The 23,675-nt window shown below is 41.6% G+C and overlaps 2 long non-coding RNA genes across 8 annotated transcripts in view; one reads left to right on the forward strand and one right to left on the reverse strand.

The window, feature by feature from the left end:
* LOC112649986 (uncharacterized) overlaps positions 1-23,675 on the reverse strand; it is a 132,168-nt gene that overhangs the window by 41,802 nt on the left and 66,691 nt on the right. The gene's annotated exons all lie outside the window — the stretch shown is intronic.
* The window catches only part of LOC112649988 (uncharacterized), a 28,038-nt gene continuing 6,466 nt past the window's right edge, over positions 2,104-23,675 (forward strand). Inside the window, exons 1-2 of the long non-coding RNA XR_003129856.3 lie at positions 2,104-2,150; positions 4,417-4,494. This is a non-coding gene — a long non-coding RNA (uncharacterized LOC112649988). The remainder of the gene's footprint in view (positions 2,151-4,416; positions 4,495-23,675) is intronic.

Here is a 23,675-nt window from a genome sequence, read left to right on the forward strand (position 1 = left end):
TTGCCATGAGCTCCAAGCCGTGCATCCTGCGGCCAAGGATGGGTGGCCCCCGAGCAGGAAACTCTTTGGCAGCCTCTGCTGCGTGCTTTGCCTGCTGACAAGAGCACACCCTGGCCTCGGTTCCTGCCCTTATAAAACAGCTCGAGAAGGATGGGAGCCAAATGTTTTAAATGTGCCTGGAAGAAAAATGTTAACTATGAATCCATGCGGTAGAACAGTACAGTACAACTGCAACAACACGCAGCAGCCAGGGGCCCGGAGGAAGGCGCAGCTGGGCGCCCAGGCTCCCAGGGCCTGCTCCTCTTCCCTGCGCAGCCTGGCCTGCGGGGCCCACGGCTGCCTGGACACCCACTCTGCAACAGAGTCTGAGAAATGGGTGCTCGTGCGGCTGTGGATTAGAGACATTGAATTTTCAGGATGCTCCCGATTAGGAGAGATGGCACTAACCATTTAGTAAATGCATCTAAACAGAGGAAGAGATTGAAGCCCACAGGGGTTAGCAGTAAGGTCTAGCATTTTTTATTAAAATTAATTTGCAGTGTTTTCTTTCTTTTAAAATTTTATTTATTTATTCATGAGAGATACAGAGAGAGAGGCAGAGAGATAAGGCAGAGGGAGAGGCAGGCTCCATGGGGGAGCCCAATGTAGGACTTGATCCCAGGACCCCGGGATCACCCCCTGAGCCGAAGGCAGACGCTCAACCACTGAGCCACCCAGGTGTCCCTCTGCAGGGTTTTCAATCCATACTTCGCAGAACAAAACTAGTGGGGATAGCATGCCTTTCACGACTGGTGTCTACGAACCCCCTAGGTATTTTCCCCCATATCTTATTGAATCTATAATACAGTTCTATAAAGGAATATTAATGCCTACATGTTAGAGAGAAAGAAATGAAAACTGGAGGTTTATGTGCAAATTGTTTACCCAGGAAGTGCTGGAATAAGCATTCAAACCTGAGCACCCCTGACTCCAGAAAGTAAGTGTTCTTTTCGTTGTGCCACGTGAATGGCATTGGAGGTGTCTGTTCTATTTCTGAGTTATTTGGTATGCATTTTTTCTAATAATTCTAATGAAGATATTCAGAGGAGGTGATGAGAACAATTTACCCATGAGGAGAAAATCTACTTTGCCCTACTTTTTGGTGAGAAACCAGAAGCATCACAATTAATAGAAAGAAAAAGATACTGGGAGCCACTGGTGACATTAATACTTATTGTCTTTCTGGACAGCTTACCAATATGATAAAGCAAGAATCAGAAAAATGAAGCAAAAAATTCCAGTGAAAGAATGTAAAATTGTTAATTTTTTTTTAGAATTGATTATATGTGCAAAACTAAACAAAAAAAACTGACAAGACTATCAACACTAATAATAGAACTTGGTAACTTAGCCAAATAGGATTGAGAGTAAGATCAATAACTTTTCTTTATAGAAACAACCTCCATTTAAAAAACAGAGTAGATAAAGATTGATTATAGTCACATTAAAATATACTCATAGAGAGATTTACTAAAATTATGTGCTTTGTTGAAATAAAACCTCAAAATTTTATAGGAACTCAGAAGAAATTTTACAAAATCAAGAGAGATTTCAAGTCCCCAGATGAAATAAATGAATGAGGATGCCAGATGTTCCAAAATTAATAAACAAGCTAATCATGGCAATAATGGGGTTCTTACATTAAGAAAATGGTTGCAGGGATCCCTGGGTGGCGCAGTGGTTTGGCGCCTGCCTTTGGCCCACGGTGCGATCCTGGAGACCCAGGATCGAATCCCATGTCAGGCTCCCGGTGCATGGAGCCTGCTTCTCCCTCTGCCTATGTCTCCGCCTCTCTCTCTCTCTCTCTGTATGACTATCATAAATAAAATTTAAAAAAAATTAAAAAAAAAAAAGAAAATGGTTGCAAAGTTACTCAGAAGAGGATGAAGGGATGAGAGCACCTGCTAAGAACAAGCTTGAAATAAGAAAAATGAGAGGGAGTTTGTCCACCAAAACATTATAAATACTACTATTATTAAAACAGAATTATGTTGTCAAGAGACTAGACAGCTATATCAGTAGAACACAACAGAAAGTTCTAGAACAATTTAAAACACTATGGAACTTAATATATGATAGCAGTGGAAGCAACAAAACTCAGTGAAGAAAAGGTATAATATTCACCAAATGATATTGGGGAGTGTGGCTAAAAAATGGGGGGGAAATAAACTTTTACCTTAACCTCACCTCACATAGCCAACAATTCAAATTCCATCTGTTTTATAGATCTAAATGAAAACGAAGAAAACCATTGTTAAAAAATGAAAATAACAGTAAATATTTCAGTTGTCTTGAAAATGGGTCGTAACTTCTAAATATAAATGAAAGAAATCACAAATGACAATGTACTGATCACAGGATAGTAGACATTTTTCCTACAATATAAATACAAAAATAGATGAGAAATAAGAAAGTGGGAGAGCAATTTCAACAATTATGAACAAGAGTTTTGTCTCCTTTATGCCCTCTTTAAAAAGTGGAAGTATAGTTGACACAGTGTTGCATTAGTGTAATTTCAGGTGTACAACACAGTGATTTGACAAGTCTGTACCAAATGCTGTGCTCACAAGTGTAGCTACCATCTCTCACCACACAGTGCTACTACATTGACTATATTCCCTGTGCTGTGCCTTTATTTTTATTTTTTTAAAGATTTATGGATTTATTTTTAGTTATAGAGTATGTGAACACACAGTGGGAGGGGCAGAGGGAGAAAGAGAGAGAGAGAGAAGCAGAGTGCAGAGCCCCGACCCAGGCTCCATCTCACCACCCATGAGATCATGACCTGATCTGAAACCAAGAGTCAGAGACACTCAGCTATCTGAGCCACCCAGGTGTCCCAAGGTCCATTGTCACCAAATACAAACATTCATCTAGGTGCTCTCTATCCATCATCCAAACCTCACATAAAACATAGTAGATAAAGATTGATTATACTCACATTAAAATATACTCATAGAGAGATTTACTAAAATTGTGTGCTTTGTGGAAATAAAACCTCAACATTTTTTTTTCCTAAAAAAAACCCCAGGGTTTTTATTTGGGTGTACAAAGTGAGAGTATTGAGACAAAGGGTGGTTACGTTATGTGCACAAAGTCACACAGCTAAGTTGGGGGGAAAAATCAAAACCAGATCCATTTGTCTGTAAAGATCTCAATTCTCTACTGGACTGCATAAAAGTGGCCAAAGTCAATGAACACCTATTTCAGAGAGGAAGAAATACATTTGACCAATAAATGTACGATAAATATTCAGTCTGCTAGTAATCAAAAACATGTAGGGGATACCATTTTTTAGCTATTAAATTGACCCCCAAATGAGAAATAATATGCAGAATTACTCATTGTTGGTAAAGATAGACTCCTTAGTGCTTGTGGAGTCAAAATTTTATGAAACCTTTCTGGAATGGAATTTGGCAAGATAAATAAAAAATCCTCAACATGTTCTTACCCAATAACTCCACTTCTAGGAATTCATACTGAGAAACCCATCACAGAAACTCATAAAAATGTTTTCATTTGTAAGGAAACTCATTACACCACTGTTTACAATATTTAAAATAAAGAATTGAAAGTAAAATTAAATTGTGAAACATCCAAAAAAATGGGTGCAGTAGGCTACATAATGCCCTTGCTACCCACCCACCCCCACCCAAAAATAACCCCTCATCCAGGTCCTAATCCTCTGAACTGGTGAATAGGTACCTAACCTGGCAAATGGAATTTGTGGAAGTGGTTAAATTGAGGATGTCGAGATGGAGAGATTATCCTGGATTACGAAGTTGGGTACAATGTAATCACAAGGGTCCTTATAAGAGGGAGGCCAAAGGGTCAGAATCGGAGCAGGCACTGTGAGGATGGAAGCAGAGGGAGGGGAAACAATATTATGATGCAAATAGAGGTCAGAGTCATGTAGGGCCATAAGCCAAAGAATGCAGGCAGCTGGAAAAGGCAAAGAAACAGATTGTCCCCAAAGCTCTCAGGAGAACCACAGCCCTGCCAATGCTTTGATTTCAGCCCACTAAGACTGATGTAGCACCTCTGACATCCAGAACTACAAGACAATAAATGTGTGTTGTTTTAAGCCACGAAGTTTGTGGTCACTTGTAATAGTGGCAATAGGAAACTACTTTTAGTACTGAAATATCATTAAAATCAAATTTTCAAAAGTCAGTGATGATATAGGGATAATTATCAGGATGAATATTATTTGAAAACAAAGATTAGAAAAGATTGTATAAATGTTAACTCAAAAGTTTCAACTATCACCAAGATTCAACAAATACAACATTTCAGAGGGAGGTGCAAGATGCAACTTTCTAAAGGAAATGGATATAAAAAGGCTACATGACTCTTTAATTTCTCATCCACATCCAGGGTATGAAAAAGATCCCATTTTGGAACTAAAGAAAGAGGAATCAGGGGGAAAGTTTTGAAGAGATCTGTCATGGTGGGGTAAGTACCCACCACGTGTCTACACAAAGTGTGTAAGCATGTGTATATGGGGGTGCCTGGGTAGCTCAGTCAGTTAAGTGTCTGCCTTCAGCTCAGGTCATGACCTCAGGGTCTTGGGCACTCTCTCTCTCTATGAAATAAATAAAATCAAAAGAAGAAGAAGAAGAAGAAGAAGAAGAAGAAGAAGAAGAAGAAGAAGAAGAAGAAGAAGAAGAAGAAGAGGAAGATGAGGAAGAAGAAGAGGAGGAGGAGGAGAAGAGAAGGAGGAGGAGAAGGAAGAAGAAAAAGAAGAAAATGTGTGTGTATATATTTTGGGGGTGGAGGAGAGTCCCTGAAATTCATCTAGAACCAACTGAGAAGAGATTCAACAAGACTGCCCAGAAACTTAATCAATGCTTCTGTATTTGGGAGTCGTAGAGTGGAACATCTCAATGAAGAGAGCCAGCTTGGCTAGCCCTATGGTGGGGGCGGTGAGGGGGAGTGGTTGGGGTGGATGGCAGGCACTCCCACGGGAGCAAACATCAAGAGGGAATGAGAGAGGACCCCCACGGGGCTTTGTCCTGAGGAGGAAAACCTAACTCTTTCTTTCTTCTGTGTCTTTCCTGCACTCTCACACCACTGCCACACTCACAACACTTCTCACACCGGGTGTGTGTGAGTTTTGCCCACACCAAGCAATCCTGCAATGCCAGCTGGGTGTCCTGCAACTTAACTCAATTCTGACGTCATCTACCTGGAGATAATGTCACATCCCACAGTGTAAGGGCTCAGTCCCATCAGACAGCCTCTCCACCCACCCCAGATGCCAGTCCAAAGGCCAGGTTGCCCCCTGTGCTTCTGAGCAATCTGTTATAAATCAGAGGTTCCCACGACTCCTCCCCAGGTTTGATTAATTTGCTAGAGCAACTCAGAGAAATGCTTACTTCCATTTACCAGTTTATTAAAGGACATGATAAAAGACATAGATGAACAGTTAAAGTGGGTCTCGAACGAAGTAGCTTCTGTCCCTGTGGATTTGGGGTATATTACCCTCCCCATAGGTGAGTAGCATGTGCTGCTGACCAGACAGGTCTCTGAACCCCACCCGATTAGGATTTTATGGAGGTTTCCTCATGTAGACGTGATCAATTATTGATTTCTTTCCCAGCTCTTCTCCCCTCTCTAGACGATGAGGGGTAAGCTGAAAATTCCAAGCTTCTAATCACGGCTTGGTCTCTCTAGCGACCAGCTGCCATCCAGGAGCCATCTGGTAGCTCACCCAGAGTTGCCTCCTTATAACAAAAGATGCTTCTAGTTCTCTTATCACTTAGGAATTTACAAGCATTTCAGGAGCCCTATGTCGGGGTTGGACTCGAAGACCAATTATTAGAATAAGGGACGTTCCTGGTGCTCTTCTCACTTAGAAATTACAAAGGTTTGCGGATCCCTGGGTGTTGCAGTGGTTTGGCACCTGCCTTTGGCCCAGGGCGCGATCCTGGAGACCCGGGATCGAATCCCACATCGGGCTCCCGGTGCATGGAGCCTGCTTCTCCTTCTGCCTATGTCTCTGCCTCTCTCTCTCTCTCTCTGTGACAATAAATAAATAAATAAATAAATAAATAAATAAATAGAAATTACAAAGGTTTTAGGAGCTCTAAGCCAGGAACTGGGGTAGAGAGCGATACATGTCTTATCCTCACAAGTCTATCCACCAGGACCCCTGGAGGGTAGAGAGGCCCCACTGCAGAAGAGCTGAAGTCGTGCTGAATTAAGTCAGGGCTGAGAAAGGAGTGGACGTGAGCTGTACATGAAGAGTGTATCACCAACATCAAGAGAACCGCAGGTAAAAGCTCTCGGGAGGGGTGCTGTGGAGGCAAGAGTGTCCTGAAGAATACATTACAGGCCAACGGGAGCTCTGACTTTAGACACCTGCCTGCTCCAGGGAGTGGGAAGCCTGCTATGGACCGTGCCAGTCACATAAGAAACTTCTAGCTCCTCCCCTGACTCCAGACCTGGAGGGGTCAGAAATGGACCAAAGTTAGGGTGGAGGGCAAAAACTGAGCGTGGAAACTGACCGCACCCTTTGGGCCTTCTTCCGGTTTTGGCAGCCAGCCTGGCTGGGGAAGGGCAGAGGACCATCTCAAACCAAAGTTTCGATTTCTGTCAAGGCCAAGGAATCGCAATTTCTGAATTGTGACCGTGGTGAAAAAAAGGCCATCCGTTCTCCGTTCTCTTGCCACTTGGCCATGATCAGAAGAGTCATGAGGCTGCCCAGGGTTTTCACTGTAGGGCAAGGGAAGAAGGATTGTTTCTAATTAATTTTAAAGAGATAGAGGAAGAGGAGAGGAAACAAAATAATTTTGTTTCGTGATTGTTGTCTCAAGATGTATTCTGTCCAAGATATTGGTTACAGTCCATTTTTTTTTAAAACACACAGAAAGAAAAGAGAAGGAAGGAAAGGAAAGGAAAGGAAAGGAAAGGAAAGGAAAGGAAAGGAAAGGAAAGGAAGAAAGGAAGGAAAGGAAAGGAAAGGAAAGGAAAAAGACTCCTACCAAAATATTAGCAGTGTCCTTTTGCCTTGATTAGGTGATGCTTGAGTTTTATTTTTTCATTGTCCCCTCCTCCTAATATCTTGCCACCTTTATAATTAGACAAAAAATTCTTACGCGCATCCACCCTCCCGGGCCAAACATCCGACTCTCGGTGCCTGCATAGCACCAGACTTTATTAAAGGAGACTTCCAAAAATGAAAAGGTCTTGGCCATCGAGGGACTGGGCAAGCTTCTTCATTCCCAAGTATCACAGGTTTAGGTCCGTGTGTCTACAGGAACTTTCGGTACCTGACTCTGTAGCACCCTTGCAACTGGACTGGCTCTTCCTTCCAGAAAGAACCCACACACGGTGGGCAGGAAGCAATTGAACAATACAACTCTGGCAGCCAAAAACATGAGCCGGCAGTTTTTAGCTTCAGTTCCTAAAAACCAGGGTGGCATTTTGTTAATGGGATGCAGAAAACACCAAGAGACACGAGGCCTTCTGGGTAACTGAGAGGGACAAAGAGGGAGATTCTCCTAAGTTAAGGCAGCATGTTCCAGTAACATGTTCTATTCCCACCGCCCCCCTACCCCTGTCACACAGCATCCACCTTACAGCACAAACGTCTAGGCAGGCAAGCAGGAGCTGAAAGAGAATTTGGGACATCCCTGCCTCCCAAAGGATTCTTGGGATGGCCAAGGGCAGAAGGTGTCTCAGGCCCAGTGCTTATCCCATTGTAGGTGCTCCAGGAAAGTGAGTGCTCTTTTCTCCCAGAGGCCTCTCCTCCTCCCCCTGCCCCCTTCATAAACACATGGGCACCTCACTGGGGTGGTTTGGCACCAGATGTCTCCTCCTCTTTGCTTTCTTTATTCCATTTCAGACTCTTGGGTGAATTGTCCATGCCTGATATGGTTGATTTCAAAGCCAAGTTTAGACGATGTGAATAATTAAAATCATGAAACTTAAACTCTCAAGTGAAACATTTCTGAGTCCTGCACACAGAGGAAACTTGAACGTTGAATTGGAAAGGAGATGCCAAACCGCAGCCAAACGAAAAAGGCTACAAATCCAGCATTTTAGGGACCACAGAAAATTAAGCACAGCAGGCAGAGAGGCAGCAAAGTTTATCTTGAGTCCGGGCCAAGAGTGAGCCAGGAGGAAAACAAACAGACAAACAAAAACTCTCGAGCAAAATGTATTATTCAACTAAGGTTCAGGAGATACCGGTTCAACCTTTGAGCTGATCCCCACTGGGCGATGGTCTGTCTTCCAAGGCCACTGAGCCACTGAGCATTTGCAGATCCAGCTCTGCAAGGCCATGCGTCGTCTTTAAATACAATAGTAAATTAAAGGTCTTTGGGGAGACCCAGAATAGTTCACAGAGGGTTCTGTGGTTATCCTGGTGCCTCCGCTCTTTAATTCTGCAAATGCATGTGCTGAAAAACGCAACAAAGATCCCTCCTGATAGACATGTGGCTCTTGTGGGATCTAAGAGCTCCTTCCGTCAGACCAGCGCACTCACAAGGAAAATACACCCACACTCGTCCGCACACATACGCACCCGCACACGGGCCCACAAGATTATCCCAGCTGGGTGAGGGTGCACAGACACACACACACATTCTGACAGACGAGCATGCATGTACGTGTGGGCACATGCTAGCAAGACATTCAAAAGGGAGTGTGGAAATTCAATGTTAAAAATAAAATCCAGCAATTTCCTCCTGAAGTAAAAATAATAAATAAATAAATAAATAAATAAATAAATAAATAAATAAATAAGATCTGAGGAAAAATCTGATCATAGTTTTAAGTGGCTACCCCCATCTTTGGTTCCACCCATTTTTCAATGTACTTCGCGGTATTTAGCATAATAGCCTCTGATGAAACTAGAAAAATTCAAACACTTAGGCTCTGACACTACATTTCGAGAAATACAACTCAGAATGTGTATTGGAGTAGGTTCGGGGGTACTAGCAGGGTTTCCCACCTAACAGGTAAATTCATCAAAAAATTTTTAAAAATCAAATTCTTATTTTTTCTCCTTTCCCCTTTATTCCCTTTCACTATTTTTTATATTCCCCAAATGAATGAGTGGGAACTATCAGAAAGGGCGACAGAACATGAAAGACTCCTAACTCTGGGAAACAAACTAGGGGTGGTGGAAGGGGAGGTGGGCAGGGGGTGAGGGTGACTGGGTGGCGGGCACTGAGGGGGGCCCTTGATGGGATGAGCACTGGGTGTTATTCTGTATGGTGGCAAATTGAACACCAATAAAAAATAAATTTATTAAAAAAAATCAAATTCATCCATGGAGTTCATTCTCTTCAGTGGCTGATGAGATAGGTAAAAGTGGGAAGATCTTGGCACAGTTGCCAATAATCTTGCTTAAGACAGCCGGTGTCTATTGTACGGGTTACTACTTTAGAAACTCTATACAACTACATTTGGAGTAAATTGACTTTTGAGGACCTACTTATTTGATACCCTGGGTGTCTACTCTTTGTTGGCCTCTACTATGGAGGCTACAGTTCTTCCCTCCAGGAGCTCACTACCCATAGGGTTGCACACTCCCCATCTCATTCAAAATACTTGTCCTTACCACATTTACCAAAGATGAGAAAGAGGAGTTGCTATTTCCCTACTTGGCAAAAGAGGAAATGGAAGTGAATCACTCTGGAAGTAAGTCGATTCAAAGGCATGCTGGAACTGGCCTAGAAACTCTGTTGGAACAGACCGTTCTTGCACTGGGCTGAGCTCTCTGTACCACGTGCAGGACAGAAATATTCACTTACCAGCTGGAAAATGGCCTGGAAAGTACATGAGTTGCCTTGTTAGGTTTAACCCTGATGGCCGCAGCAGAACTTCACAACTCCAGGACTGGCATCACTTTAGAACTATAACCAACATTTAGCTTTTCCTCCCCTACATCAACCAATATGAGATGTTCTGTGGTTGCACTGGCCAAACTGCCTAGTAAAGCTGAAAGGGGTGCTTTTGATTTCAGCTTGGGGCCTACTGTGAGGACTTGAGCAGCAGCATCAGTCACTCTGAAGCAAAGGGGAGACTGTGGCTGGAGGACCCTGGGCCTTTGTGCTCAGTGAGACCCCTGCCCCACATACTAGAAGATGAAGTTAATGCACCCTACAGACCCCTGTCCTTCTTCTTATGTTTCTATAAGATGAAATCAAACACTACTGACTTCCAAACACTATACATCCTGAGCTAGATCTCAGAGAGTACTGTACATCACAAATGGTATCTTCATTTTAGATTTTTAGCCACCATGTTGCTTAAACATGGCCGCCAAAGCCACAGCTTAACCACAACCTACTCAATCTATATGTTTAGTCATAATTTTGTGCCTGAGTTCCAGGCTTATAACTACAACTTCCTGTTGAATGTCTTCACTGGAATGTTCTACAATCACCACAAACTCAGTATATTAACAGACGGAAGCTATTTGCCCCAATATCCTCCCCCCAACAATAACAAATATGTATTTTCTATAGAGCAAGATTCAGCCAACATTTTTCTGTAAAGTGCCAGGTAGTTAACTTTTGTAGGCCATATAGTCTTTGCCACAACTCCCTGACTCAACCATTGTAGTGTGAAAGCATCCATGGACAATGTGTAAAGGAATGTGTTTGGCTGAATTCCAGTAAAACTTTATTGAAAAAAAAAACCAACAAGGAGTAGTCTGTTTTCAAACAGTCTATGAGCCACCCACTCGTAGTCATTCAAACTGGAAATTCCTAAGTTATTCTAGACTCCTCCTTTTCCCCTAATGTTTTGCACCTTCTAATCATTCACTAAATCTTGCTGGTCTGTACTTTTTAAGAAAAAAAAAAAATCAAATCTCTTTTCTTCCACTCTACCACTAATACCTTTAGATCAATTATGGTAATTTGTGCTATTTTGAGCATGACCAACTGCTTTGGGCAAAAGCAAAGCATCATATGTATGTCCATTGACCTATTTCCCCATTGTTTTTACTTTTTAACTCAATAGCAGCCACTTAGGGGTGCGTGAAGAATGAGACATGGTCCTTCCCCCCGCACAGAGCTTCCATAAAGTAAAAGGAATATAATTTTAAAGAGTATAAAATATCCCAGTCTCTGAAAGTGGTTTTTGTCTACATATCAAAAAAAAAAAAAGTTTCCCCAATTTAAAAGCCAATTTAAAAGATAATTTGTCAAACATTTACTAAAGAGAAATAAACTACAGTTGACCCTTGAACAATGTGGGGGATTAGGGGCACTGAACCCCACCCACAGGCAGTCAAAAATTTGCATACAACTTTTGACTCCTCCCAAAGAACTACTAAAATAGCCTATTGTTTACAGAAATCCTTATTGGTAACGAATAGTCGATTAACACATATTTTATGTTATATGCATTATATACTGTATATTTACAATAAACTAAGCTAGAGAAAATGTTACTAAGAAAATCATAAGGAAGAGAAAATATATTTGCAGTACTCTACTGTATTGATCAAAAAAAAATCCATGTATAAGTGGGCCCGTGCAGCTCAAACCTGTGTTGTTCAAGGATCAATTGTGTATATTTGTGTATATTTGATATATATATACACGCACATTTGTGTATATGTATATAGCATATATATATACAAATTGTATATATATAATTGTATATATATACATTTCATATATATATATTTACATTTCAATATAAACCAATTGTTTAAAGTAAATAAGTATGGAAGCAGAACTATCTTAGGTATTGAAAGAATAAGGTATTCCTTATCCTATAAAAATTTTTAAAGTATGTATTAAAGGATTTGGGGATATTCTTACCTCACCTCTCCACATTTCTGAGTATTCTAAATACCAAAGTTGGTGTGTATTGATAGAAATTGCTAAATAAATTAATTTACCATAGAAAAGATCATGCTGTTATGTTAAATCTAAAATATATTCCCATTTGGAGAGTTATAAGTTAAGTAGTATAAAACAAGGAGAGGGGTGAATAATATTATACAAACTCTATTTTTTATTGCAGATAGACTAGAGCACCTTCACAAATGGCAACTGAGATGTTTTGAGATGCAAAGAGCAAACATATTAAGAGTAAATTGAGTCATTTGAAGCTACAAAATATAAGAACTGGGGACCATAATCTCTGCATGAAAATAAAAATCTGGCATAGATGGATGGATAAATAGATATAGAGAGTTTGATATTTTATATGTTTTATATATAGTATTATATATGATATATAATATGTAACATAAAAATATCTAGAAATAGGGGCAGCCCGGGTGGCTCAGGTGGTTTAGCGCTGCCTTCGGCCCAGGGTGTGACCCTGGAGACCCGGATCGAGTCCCACATCGGGCTCCCGGCATGGAGCCTGCTTCTCTCTCTGCCTGTGTCTCTGCTTCTCTCTCTCTCTCTGTGTCTCTCATGAATAATAAGTAAAATATATTAAAAAAAATCTAGAAATATATAGTCATAAATAGTATATAAATGGAATATAACATTATAAAAGATACATTGTTTATATATTTCATATATAAAAATATATTTCATATATATATATAGGATTGTAATCCTAGGGGCACCTGGATGGCTTAGTGGTTGAGTGTCTGCCTTTGGCTCAGGCCATGATCCTGGAGTCTTGGGATTGAGTCCTGTATCTGGATCCCTGCAGGGAGCCTGCTTCTCCCTCTGCCTCTCTCTGTGTGTCTCTCATGAATAAATAAATAAAATCTTTTAAAAAAAGCATTTTAGTCCTATATATACATGTATACATACATTATAGGATTACATATTCATATATATATGATTACCTTTATCTTAAACTATAGCCCCAAGAATGAAAGCTCTGCAAGAGAGACCCAACTCAGTGTAGAGACACTTCCACAGTTTGAGCTGTGCATAAATGGCCTGGCCTTCCTTGGGTGGGAGGTGTTAGACAGAGTTGCATGTGAGAGGCTGCCTGGCTTCCTGGTAGGATTCTGTAACAAGGAGGCCATCCTTGGCTGGGAGCTGGCCTTGTGGCCCTAAGAGTCTATGGGATCTCTAAAGTAATCCTTGTGTGTAGAAGCACAGATCTCCTCCACCCAGAAAGAAATAGCATGCAAACTAGTAATGCGCCAGTGGAGGAAGCATTCAGTGAATATTGTGAAATGTTGTGTTGGCTGGAAAAGTATGAGTACATGCTTAATGCTCACAATGGCATTTTTCGTGGTGGCAAAAGAATAGATCGTAAGTTCCAATCTGGGTTCCAAGGACATTTCCTAGCATCTGATCATTGAGAGAGAGTAAAACAGATACGTTGGTTGCGGTCGCTTTGGAATCACATTGAGTTCAACTCCTGCTTCCAGAATTTACTTGATGTAGGAACTTGAGTAAGATACTATCAATGGTAGACTGTTATTTGTTCAATATATTATGCACTGGGCCTTCCCTGCTGGAGTAGCTTACTATCTGCCTCCTCAGTGGCAGGCTTGGCCATGTCATCCGTTTCATGAATAGAGTCGAGAAGACCTTCTCAGTCTGTAGCTTTAAGAGCCATTGTGTGTTGTACCTTTGCGATATTCCATCTGCTAGGACACAGCTAGGTTGCAGATAAGGGCTACTCTTTTCAACGTGGTTCCCTCTAAAAAAAAACTAACATTAAGTTACAGCACATGCACAACATGAGAGGGAAATAAAGCTTTCCTGTTGTGAGTCAGTGAGACTTGCGGTTGTTTGTCACTGCAGTACAATTTAGGTTATGCTGTTTAATATTTTTAAAAACCATTCTCAGTTTATCTCTCTGTAAAATAAGGATGATGAAAAATATATTTTAGGAAAAGTGTTGGAGTGAGTGAGTTCATGCATGAAAGTTACTTGGTCATTGTCATTGCAATTTAACTACATAAAAATTCCGAGACTAATGCCTACAACTTCTTAGTGCATGCTTTGCCATCAATGCCTGATACACAGGGAACAATCAGTAACAAGGAAGATCCCACCGAAAGTTAAATTTAGCAAGACCAGTCCTGAACGAGCTTTTATAAAAGATATTTTATGGAGGAGAAATAATATGTGGAGGCAGTGGGTGCCACCACCATGCTGGGAATGAAGAAACCAGGCTTTAGAACCTTCCACTCACTGGGCCTCAGCTTCCTCCACTTTGAATGAGGGGGTTGGACTAGATGGTTTCCAATGCCCTGGCAACTTGCACGTCCAATGACATTCTAGCAGAATACATTTCCACATCACAAACGACACATTCAGAGGATGAAATCGTAGAAGGCGGCCCTGGGGTACATTTGTTTATTCCGGTTCAGCAGTGGTGGAAATTTGAATTCCAGGTGTCCAAGCAAAGTTCTGGAACCCAGAAAGGCTCTGTAGCATACCCAGGAGATGCCCTGCCTTTCATGGGCTCCCAAGCCTTGCAGGGGATGGCAGGCAAAGAGCCAGGCCTTTGTATTCCAGCTTTGCCGACATTTTGTGGCCGAGTCTTATGGGAACTCTAGCTGACATGTTTGACAAACATATTCTACTCATTTGTGTCCCCAAAGCACTGGCATGTGGGTAACAATCCAACACCTGCCACAGAGGGACAGATCAAACTAAAAAGGCCTCTGACATCTCCAATGTTTATTGCCATGATTTCATAGTCAGTCTCTAAGAATTCACACAATAGCTGAGTGGCAAGTTTTTAGCCACACTTCAACTGGGAGAAACCTTCCCTTAACAAATTCAATTTAAAAGACATAAGACAACCTACAGTGCTAAGTTTGTAGTGGGAAATGGCTTATGAAAACACTGCTGGTGGTAGTGTAAATTGATAAAAACTTTTCTGGAAAGCAATTTTACAATATCTACCAAGAACAGCAAAGTAGTTCATTTCGTTAGACCACGTGACTCAACTCCAGGAAATTTATTTTAAGGAACTAGTTTCCTAAAAGGGTAGGGGTGGAAGAAACTAAATACAAAACGAAATGTATTGCGGTGACTTCCATAACAGTGAAAAATTAGAAACAACTTTAAAGCCCCCAAAGAAGACACTGGTTAAATAAATTGTGCTACATCCCCTCAACTGAATTTGATGTGGCAAGTAACATTATCCTTTAAAATAAGACATGTTCACAGGAAGTGTCTATGACATAGGGTTAGGGGAAGAAAGCCAGATATAACATGACTCCATATGAAAAAGGAACAATTAATGTGCTTGATTCACTAAAATGTTGAAATAATCTTTTTTTTTTTCATTTATCCATCTGTTGATTGCTGACATGGTTATAGGACTGAATATTCCAGAACTACATCTTCATAAGTTAGAAAACATCCAAGAAGAGTCATACCATTCTACTTTTACGTATCCCATTTGTTCTTTTTTCTACCTTATTCAAGACTTACGTTTTTTTTTTTCTTTCTCTAGGGAAGAAGAAAATTTTAGTACCATATGGAAAGTAGTACAGACCTATGATTTTTCTATGCATTTGGTGTTTTTGGAAAAGAATGCATGTTGACTTTCGTGAATTTATTTGTAAATACATTGCAGTCTAGCTGCAATGCAGTTTGAATACTTTAAAAATCCACAGCCAAGGTGAAAGGGTCATGGTTTACAAAATGTCTAACAACTTCTTTCTTTTTCACTGCTAAAGCCAATGCTTGTATAAAAAAGGCAGCCTGGGAAACATCACACAGGCAGAAGGAACCATCAAATGAAAGCAAATTGTGTCGCATTATCCCGGGCTGACCATTACTTTCCATCTGCTATGAAGAAGGCAACTCTGGCCAAAAGCGATTTCACTGGCCAAGCCATCCTCACAGGGCACTGCTTTTCCAGGCAGCCTTGTTCAGCCCTTGCAATTAAAGACCCTCTTTTTCCCTATCCTGCCAATCCCCACTTCCTGAAACAAATCTACGGTTTCATTTCAGAGCTGAGATTCCCATTCCCTCTGCCAAGAAACCTGTGGGAGCGATGCTTTTATCTTTGAAGGAATGTACCTGTGCAGGAAGCCAACACCCGTCCGAGTAACATTGACTCAGGTCTATTCCAACGTGCTAATACTCAGAGGTGTGGCACTGGTGGCAGAACTTTCTAGGTTACACAGACAGGGAGTGAAGATCTCGGTTCTGTCCGCTGCTTGGTTGTACAGCCTTCCCCAAAGTCGTTCTCCGGGCCTTAGTCTCTTCTTTTGTGAAATGGGGATCATTTCGACCACGTTGCCATGATGATTAAACAAGATAACGCATGCAAAGCATCTGACACACAGTAAACACTCAGTAAGTGCTATCTCTTATCATTATCTTAGGTATTTCATTTAGCAAGAATAACTGGTGCAATCTACCAGTTAGTATGTGAGCCAATCCATGTGATTAAAAAAAAAATGGACACTGTGTCATTGCTTCATTTTTTTTTGCTTCATTTTTTTTAAAGATTTTATTTATTTATTCATGATAGACATAGAAAGAGAGAGAGGGGGGCAGAGACAGACACAGGCAGAAGGAGAAGTAGGCTCCATGCGGGAAGCCCGACGTGGGACTCGATCCCGGGACTCCAGGATCACGCCTTGGGCCAAAGGCAGGCACCAAACCGCTGAGCTACCCAGGGATCCCCCATTGCTTCATTTTGATATTTCTTTTTTTTTCTTTTCTTTTTTTTTTTTTGTCCCCCTAGTGACTCTCACTTGGCAGTGCCTTGTGCTTCATACAACAGTACAAATGTTGGAAGTCACAAGGGCAAATAGGTAGAGGAGGAGGATAAGAAATAATAAGAGGGGGAGGTGTGGTCTAGGCAATTTGCAATTTATCAGCAAGAAGGCATGCAACTTGATCTTAATGTTTTTTTAAATGATCATAGGACCAAGTAAATACCCACTTTGTGATGACAAAACGTTTTTGTTGGTTTTGTGACACTTAATACTTTCAAAGGCCCATTTAATTTGGGCATTTGAATGTTACATCTCAAGAGGCATCCTGGATGCATCCATCACTTGTATGTGAATACATTTAGGCGGCCCATTATTCAGCTCTCCTTCCCCTGGAGGATAAGAGGAGGAGTTCCCATCACATGTTTCCTGGATGGTAAAATGAAAGACTATCTTCCCTCTCCCATTGGCAGCCAGGGCGCAGGCACATCCTACGCTGAGGCAGAGATACATTCCCACTAGGAGAATAGAATCAGAACTGAGAAATGCCAAAAAGCAGCAAAGTTGGAAGCGATGGCGGTGTCATGCAGCAGCCATGGTGCCCAAGGTCAGTGTCAGCAGTGGCAGTGATGACCTGTCGTGCAAAGCATTGTCTAACGGCAGTGCTGTGTGGCCCCGATCAGACTGCTATTGCTCCCCGGTCCCCAGACACTCTCTGAATCTCATCTGTTTGCCAAACCTACCTCATCAAGCTTCCGTGAATGACACAAATTCTCTTTTATCCCAAGGGAGTTGGGTGCTATTGTCTGTTACCAAGAAGTCTGACTGGTACACCATTTCTCCCCCTGGCCCCAAACCACCTCTAACATCTGTGTCTTCATTCTCTGCGGATCCTGTCCAACCCAGATTCTTTATATAACATCTCCAGCCATGGCTCAGATTTCAGTCTCCATTGACCCTTCCTCTTGAAAACTATGGGTGACAAGGACCTTGCCTGGGAGGTAGGGTGTGGGTGTTGAACAGGATCATTGATTTTAATGTTGATCTTTGATTGTGTTTGTGTTTTTCGTAGACCTAGTGGGCTGCTTGGCCCTATGTCTCTTCACTTGCGCTGTTGTGTCCTGTTTCGACTCATCTGCTTGTAGTCCTTAATTTCTACTATGCACATCATGTTTGGTGTATACGAGGGTTTAACTGTGTATACCAAGGCTAGAGTTGAATTCTTTTAGGGTACTTAATGTACAATTTTGTTATACATTTGTAAACACAGTTCTCATAATGTTGGGGTTGGTTTTGTTTCATTTGTGCAGAATACAGCCATGGAGTTTTCAGCCATCCACCAAATATGGTCACCCTGCCAGAAATGAACATAGGGCTTGCCCTAGTCAATAAACATAAAAACCACAGTTCAAAAAGTCTGATTGACATGATGATCCAAGTGGAGTCTTTCATGAATGCAACTGGTTTTAATGCAGTGAAAAATGACTCTTGAGGGCACTATCTAAATTGTCTACCCTGTTCTATAAACTGGGACCTACCATTCATTTGTAAATATTAGGCTCCTAATAATTCTACATTAGCTCCTCTTAATTCCATATCTTCCACTCCTACCCACTACCCTAGGAAATAGGAAAGATTTCTCTGGGTAGTCTCAGCTTTCTTCTCTCCTTTTTTGCTGTGTGTGTGTGTGTGTGTGTGTGTGTGTGTGTGTGTTGTGCTTTATATGTGCTTCAAAGTGGAAGTATATCTGATTCAGAGCCCAGAGGCATGTCTGGAGACTCAAATCTCTGTTCTTATTTTGAGGCCTTTCAGGTGTGCGGTGGTCATGTTCCTCGAGGCTAAGTTGGCTGTTTAAGTAAGCATACTGAATGCATTCCAAGGTCGAGATTTGAGGACAAGGAGGAGGAAGATTGCCCAAACCACATTCTCTCCTTCAGCATTACTAGCAAAAATAGTTATTTTTGTCTCCATCGTTCTGACTTCTCTCTCAGCTGGTTTCAAACACCCTATGTATGCGTGTGTGTGCATGCTTGTGTGTCCGTGCACATGCCCGGTGAAGTTGGAAGAGGTAAGTGAAAGTAGAACTTCATGGGCATCATTCCAAACTAAGAGAGAGAAAATAAATAAACTTTCATTTTTTCTCTCTTTCTCTGTGATGCCAAAAGTGTTATCCTATCTCCTTGCATCATTTGGGCTGCAAGATGACATCCCTCAAAGAACACTTATTACATTGTTTAATTGACATTTGTTTAGTGCTTGTCTATACCAGGCACTGAAGTGGACCATGCCTCAGAATACAAAGATGGATGCAAAGGATGGGACTGGGAAGGAGGACATTATGAAGGACCTTTAATAAAGGGCTAAGGAATGTTGACATGACCTGGAAGTTACTCACTACCTGTTATCTCGGCCACCTACTTATCAAAACAAGTGTGCAACCCGTAGCAAGACTCCAAACTGACCCTCAGAGCTCTAGGACTTTACAGAATCACTTGCGGGTCAGTCAGTGTGAGGAATAGGTCAAGTGTAAGGGCTTTTGGTCTCACCAACTCCAATCAGGACCTTCCAGATTCCCTGAATTGTATACTTAAATGTTACTAAGAGTTCTTCTGAAGAAAGGGCATTTCAGCTAAAACAAAATAAAACTCAACCTTTTATTTTTTAAGGATAAAACTACCAATTTACAACACTTTTTTTGGAGGATCCTGCTGCAAGTACTTAACATTAAAGACCCAACTTATTTTGTGTGGAAGTGTGGATCTCAATTTGCATCTCCAGGTGTACAAGAAATAGCACACTTCTGTTTTCTCTTTAAATCAAACTGAATATGACTCTGAGTGGTCATTTTACCAGGGCAGCAAGAAGTCAATCTCAGTAATGAAGGGTAGCCCCATTCCTCCCCCATGGCCATGTCAAAAATCTAAGAGTTGGGCAGCTCGGGTGGCTCAATGATTTAGTGCTGCCTTCAGCCCAGGGTGTAATCCTGGAGTCCCAAGATCAAGTCCCATGTCAGGCTTCTTCCATGGAGCCTGTTTCTCCCTCTGTCTGTGTCTCTACCTCTCTCTCTCTCTCTGTCTCTGTCTGTCTCTCATGAATAAATAAATAAAATCTTTAAAAAAAAAATCTAAGAGTCTTCTTTGGTGTTTCCAAAAGAGGAAGGCTCTCTAATTCCCAGTCTATCATGGTCATCATGAACATCTTCACTAAGCCTGAAGCAGCTCCTTGAAGTCTAGCTGCTTCTATGTCAGGTGTGTGGGACTCAGCCATTCCAGTGCCAGAATCCTGCCCTCTAGATACACCAAGAAGCCAAACATGGTCAGGTTTGATCAACTTCCTAGAGAACAAAACAGGGCAGGGCATGAGCCTGAGCTTATCATTGTACTCAGAGCCTTTCTTCATCTCTGAGATGCCCCCATTTTCCATCTCTTTCCTCAAGGACACTGAGCATAATGCTCTCAGTTAAGGCTTCAACGAAAGGCTACTTGCTATATTGCAAAATTCTATGAAATGTGAAATTGATTAAAACTTGCTACCTGCTTAAAGTAGAGGTCAGAGAAAACATAAGGAATATCTTCATAGGTTAGCACTTCAACAATATAAAATGCAGGGGTTTGTTTTTAAATCACTGCATAAATTGCCAATTTTGTCTTTCTAATTGCTGACTCCTCTTCCTGGAAAATAACGATTTTGAATAACTGAAGAAATTACTTTGCACAGCTTTTAGTCACCCTAGGGACTTATGACCTTTTATCTTCCTTTTCAAACAGAGACAGAAGTCATCTATCCAAGGGCAGTCTTCAGAGAAGCTCCCTGGAAGAGGACAGAACATAGCATTGACTTTGCAGTTTGGGAAGGGGTTTCTCTTTCCCTCTGAGCCAGGTCATTACACAGGCGCTGCATGAGGCCAGAGGACTCTGAAAGTCTCTATTGTTATTCCAGTTCTTCATAGTCTCAGTGAGAATTCAACCAGCGTCACCAGTCACTGATCTCTTCTTCACTGGCATGTGGGGCTGGAGTTCTTGACTCAGAAAAGGGGTGGACTGGGAATGGCTCATCTGCAAAAGTGTAAACCCAAGGATGATTCAAAAGCTCCATCAAGAGCCAAACCAAAGCACCAACACAGCTGAGCAGATAGAAGGGAACCAGGTACAAGAGAAAAACAGAAATAACATCAGAACAGAATAAGCAGCTTCAGAGTGCTCATTGCCTTTCTGTGCAAGGGTGTGGGTTGGCTGTGAAGGTTAAAGTAACAGGATCCTGACTGGGGCAGTGGGGGCTGGGGGTGAGGGGAAAGCCAACAATCCCAGGATAGCTACAGTGCTCATGTGCCACAGTTTGTATCATCTTGGATGTGAACCACATTCAAGAGTGGCCACATCCCCTCTTGGTCCTTGCTCCATCTTTCTTTCCCTCCATCTAATGGAAGTGGGGCAAATTACCTTGTTGGTAGGCCACAGCCATTATTTTCTTTTTTTTTTTTTTTTTTTTTTTTTTTTTTTTCACAGCCATTATTTTCAACTAGTGGAGCTGATTCTCTCAACTTATTTTAAAATTTTTAGATTGTCTCTATTTCCATCTCTATGTAGACCAGCGGGAAGGAGGTCTGTGGCCAGACAAATGCCTTCTGCTCCTTAAAGATGTAGGCTCTAAGAACGCCATGACAGAACAGGAGAGAATGAATTACCAGTGGTTTACAGCAAATCCCAGGGACTGATAGAAGTGCCAAGATCATCAATAAATGGTAGCTGCAATATTGTCACTTACATATGACTCTGTTAGTCATTTCCAGGGACAGACTCCAAAGGCAACATTAGAACATGATTTCCAAAGAAACATAAGAAATTCATATATGTTAACTATCTTCTATGTGCCAGGATCTGTACCTACCTTGCCTCATTTAAACCTTAAATATCCCTGCAAAATAAGCGTTATCTCCATTTTTTACAAAGGATGAGATGGGTGATTTGCTCAAAGTCACCATTTGGTAAATAGTATAGCTGAAAATTGATGTCCAGTACTTCTGGCTCTTTCTAGTACACTATGCTCCAGAAGAGACCATCTCAAGGGGGCTGGCTATCATTTTGATATCTACTTTCAGATTTGCAGGTTAGAGAAAAACCAATCCTATTGTCTATACTCTATAGTCACTGCTTTTTTTTTTTTTTTAAGATTTTATATATTTGTTCATGAGAGACACAGAGAGAGAGGCAGAGACACAGGCAGAGGGAGAAGCAGGCTCCATGCAGGGAGCCTGACTCGGGATTCGATCCCAGGTCTCCAGGATCATACCCTGGGCTGCAGGCAGCGCTAAACCGCTGTGCCACCAGGGCTGCCCCTATAGTCACTCTTAATAGAAATGTTCTAATGATAGCTAAGAGCCTAGAAATGCATGGGCCAACCAACTTGTCATCAAATCAAAATGGGAATTTACTGTATTTCTCCAAAAAGAGAGGGAGAGAGAGAGAATGTGGTTATATGGCTGCCTATTTATTCCTCATACCCCATTTTGAAAATTGTCTTTGAAATTGGTGCAGAAGCCTTTTAGAAAAACCCCAAATTGCTCCAGCCTTGGTTCATGGTTGACAACAGAACAGAAATAGGCAGCAAGGCAAGAGTTAGGGGGTCAGCATTCCCCCTGGTGGAGTATATACAGCCCAGCAGCTCATCCATGGTCTGCTAGAAAGATGGTGTCATGATGTCAATGCTTTATTTCAACCTCCAGAACCACAGAGATGTATGGATTCAGAATAGAAAAGACCACCAGAGAGAGTTTTCCAGAGCTTTTAAGAGAACTCTTTGGCCTGTATGAAATTACAGACAGCCAGAGCTGCCTGTGGTACTCAGAGAAGAGTGCCAGCATCTTCCCTGGGTTTTAGAATACTCGAATTTTCATACATATCAAGCAAGGTCTATAATGGAAGCTTGAAGAACCTAGGAGAAATGATTCATTTCATTCATCATTCACTCATTCATTCATTCATTCATTCATTTTTCCAATACTTCTGGAGCACCTCCTTGTGCTAGCTTCTTGAAATACTGAGATTGCAATAAACAATATAGATGAGCAATATATAGTCCCTGTGTCTTGAGTCCCCAGCACATAGTAGGTATTCAATAATTATTTTCTGAATGAAAGAATGTTCTTGAAAGACACATTTAAAAGAGAACATATTAGTATGTATTATTGTGCTGCTACCATAGGATTGTATTCAAAGTATTGTGATGTTTCAGAGAAAACTATTGAAAGGAAAAACCATTTGATCTGGGTTTTGAAGGACAAACAGGAGTTTGAAAAACGTATAGGGAGAAAAGAATTCCAGATAAGAGAAATAATATGCACACAGATGTGGAGATGGGAAAAAAGATGGTGTGTTCTAGTGCCCACCAGGATCCCTGTGACATGGGGTTATGAATGCATGGGGGTGGATGAGCTGTGCAGGGGTTGAAGCTGAAGAAATCACCAGGGCCATACCTTGCTAAGCTAAAGGACCTGGACTTATCTTGTAGGCAATAGGGCAAGGAGGCACCCAAACCGACCAATATTATTTTTAGGAATGTAGCTTCCTAGCAAACAGCGATGACTCAGCACAAGCTATTAGTGTTCCCAGAGCCATGCTCAGCCCTCTTCTCCTGCTAGTGGGTGGGCATGATGTCTCTGGGCAGGAAGACCACCCGCCTGGTGTCATTGCACAGACATCTGACTTCCATGGGGATTTTTCTAAGCCCCATGGCACGAAGAAAGCTTATTTAGAAATCTGGAAGGCAAAATTCTCCCATGCTTTCACTCATACTTTTGTTCTCCCTCCCCCCCATTTGGTTCACATTCTTTTATTATTAGAGTCATAGGATTACTTCTTTCTGCAGCTTCTTTTACTTTTGCAACAGAGAAACTATCACCTTGAACATCTCTTTCTCTGATTGGCAGATAATTCCACCCACACTTCAAAGCCTAGTCAAATACCACCATGCACTTTGTCCAGCAAATGTTTAATCGTCACTTACCTGACACTTCCTGACCCAAGTCCTGCAGCAGAAGTGAGGCATTTTCATCGGA

This window comes from Canis lupus, chromosome 11, assembly GCF_003254725.2.
Source record: "Canis lupus dingo isolate Sandy chromosome 11, ASM325472v2, whole genome shotgun sequence".
NCBI lineage: Eukaryota > Metazoa > Chordata > Mammalia > Carnivora > Canidae > Canis > Canis lupus.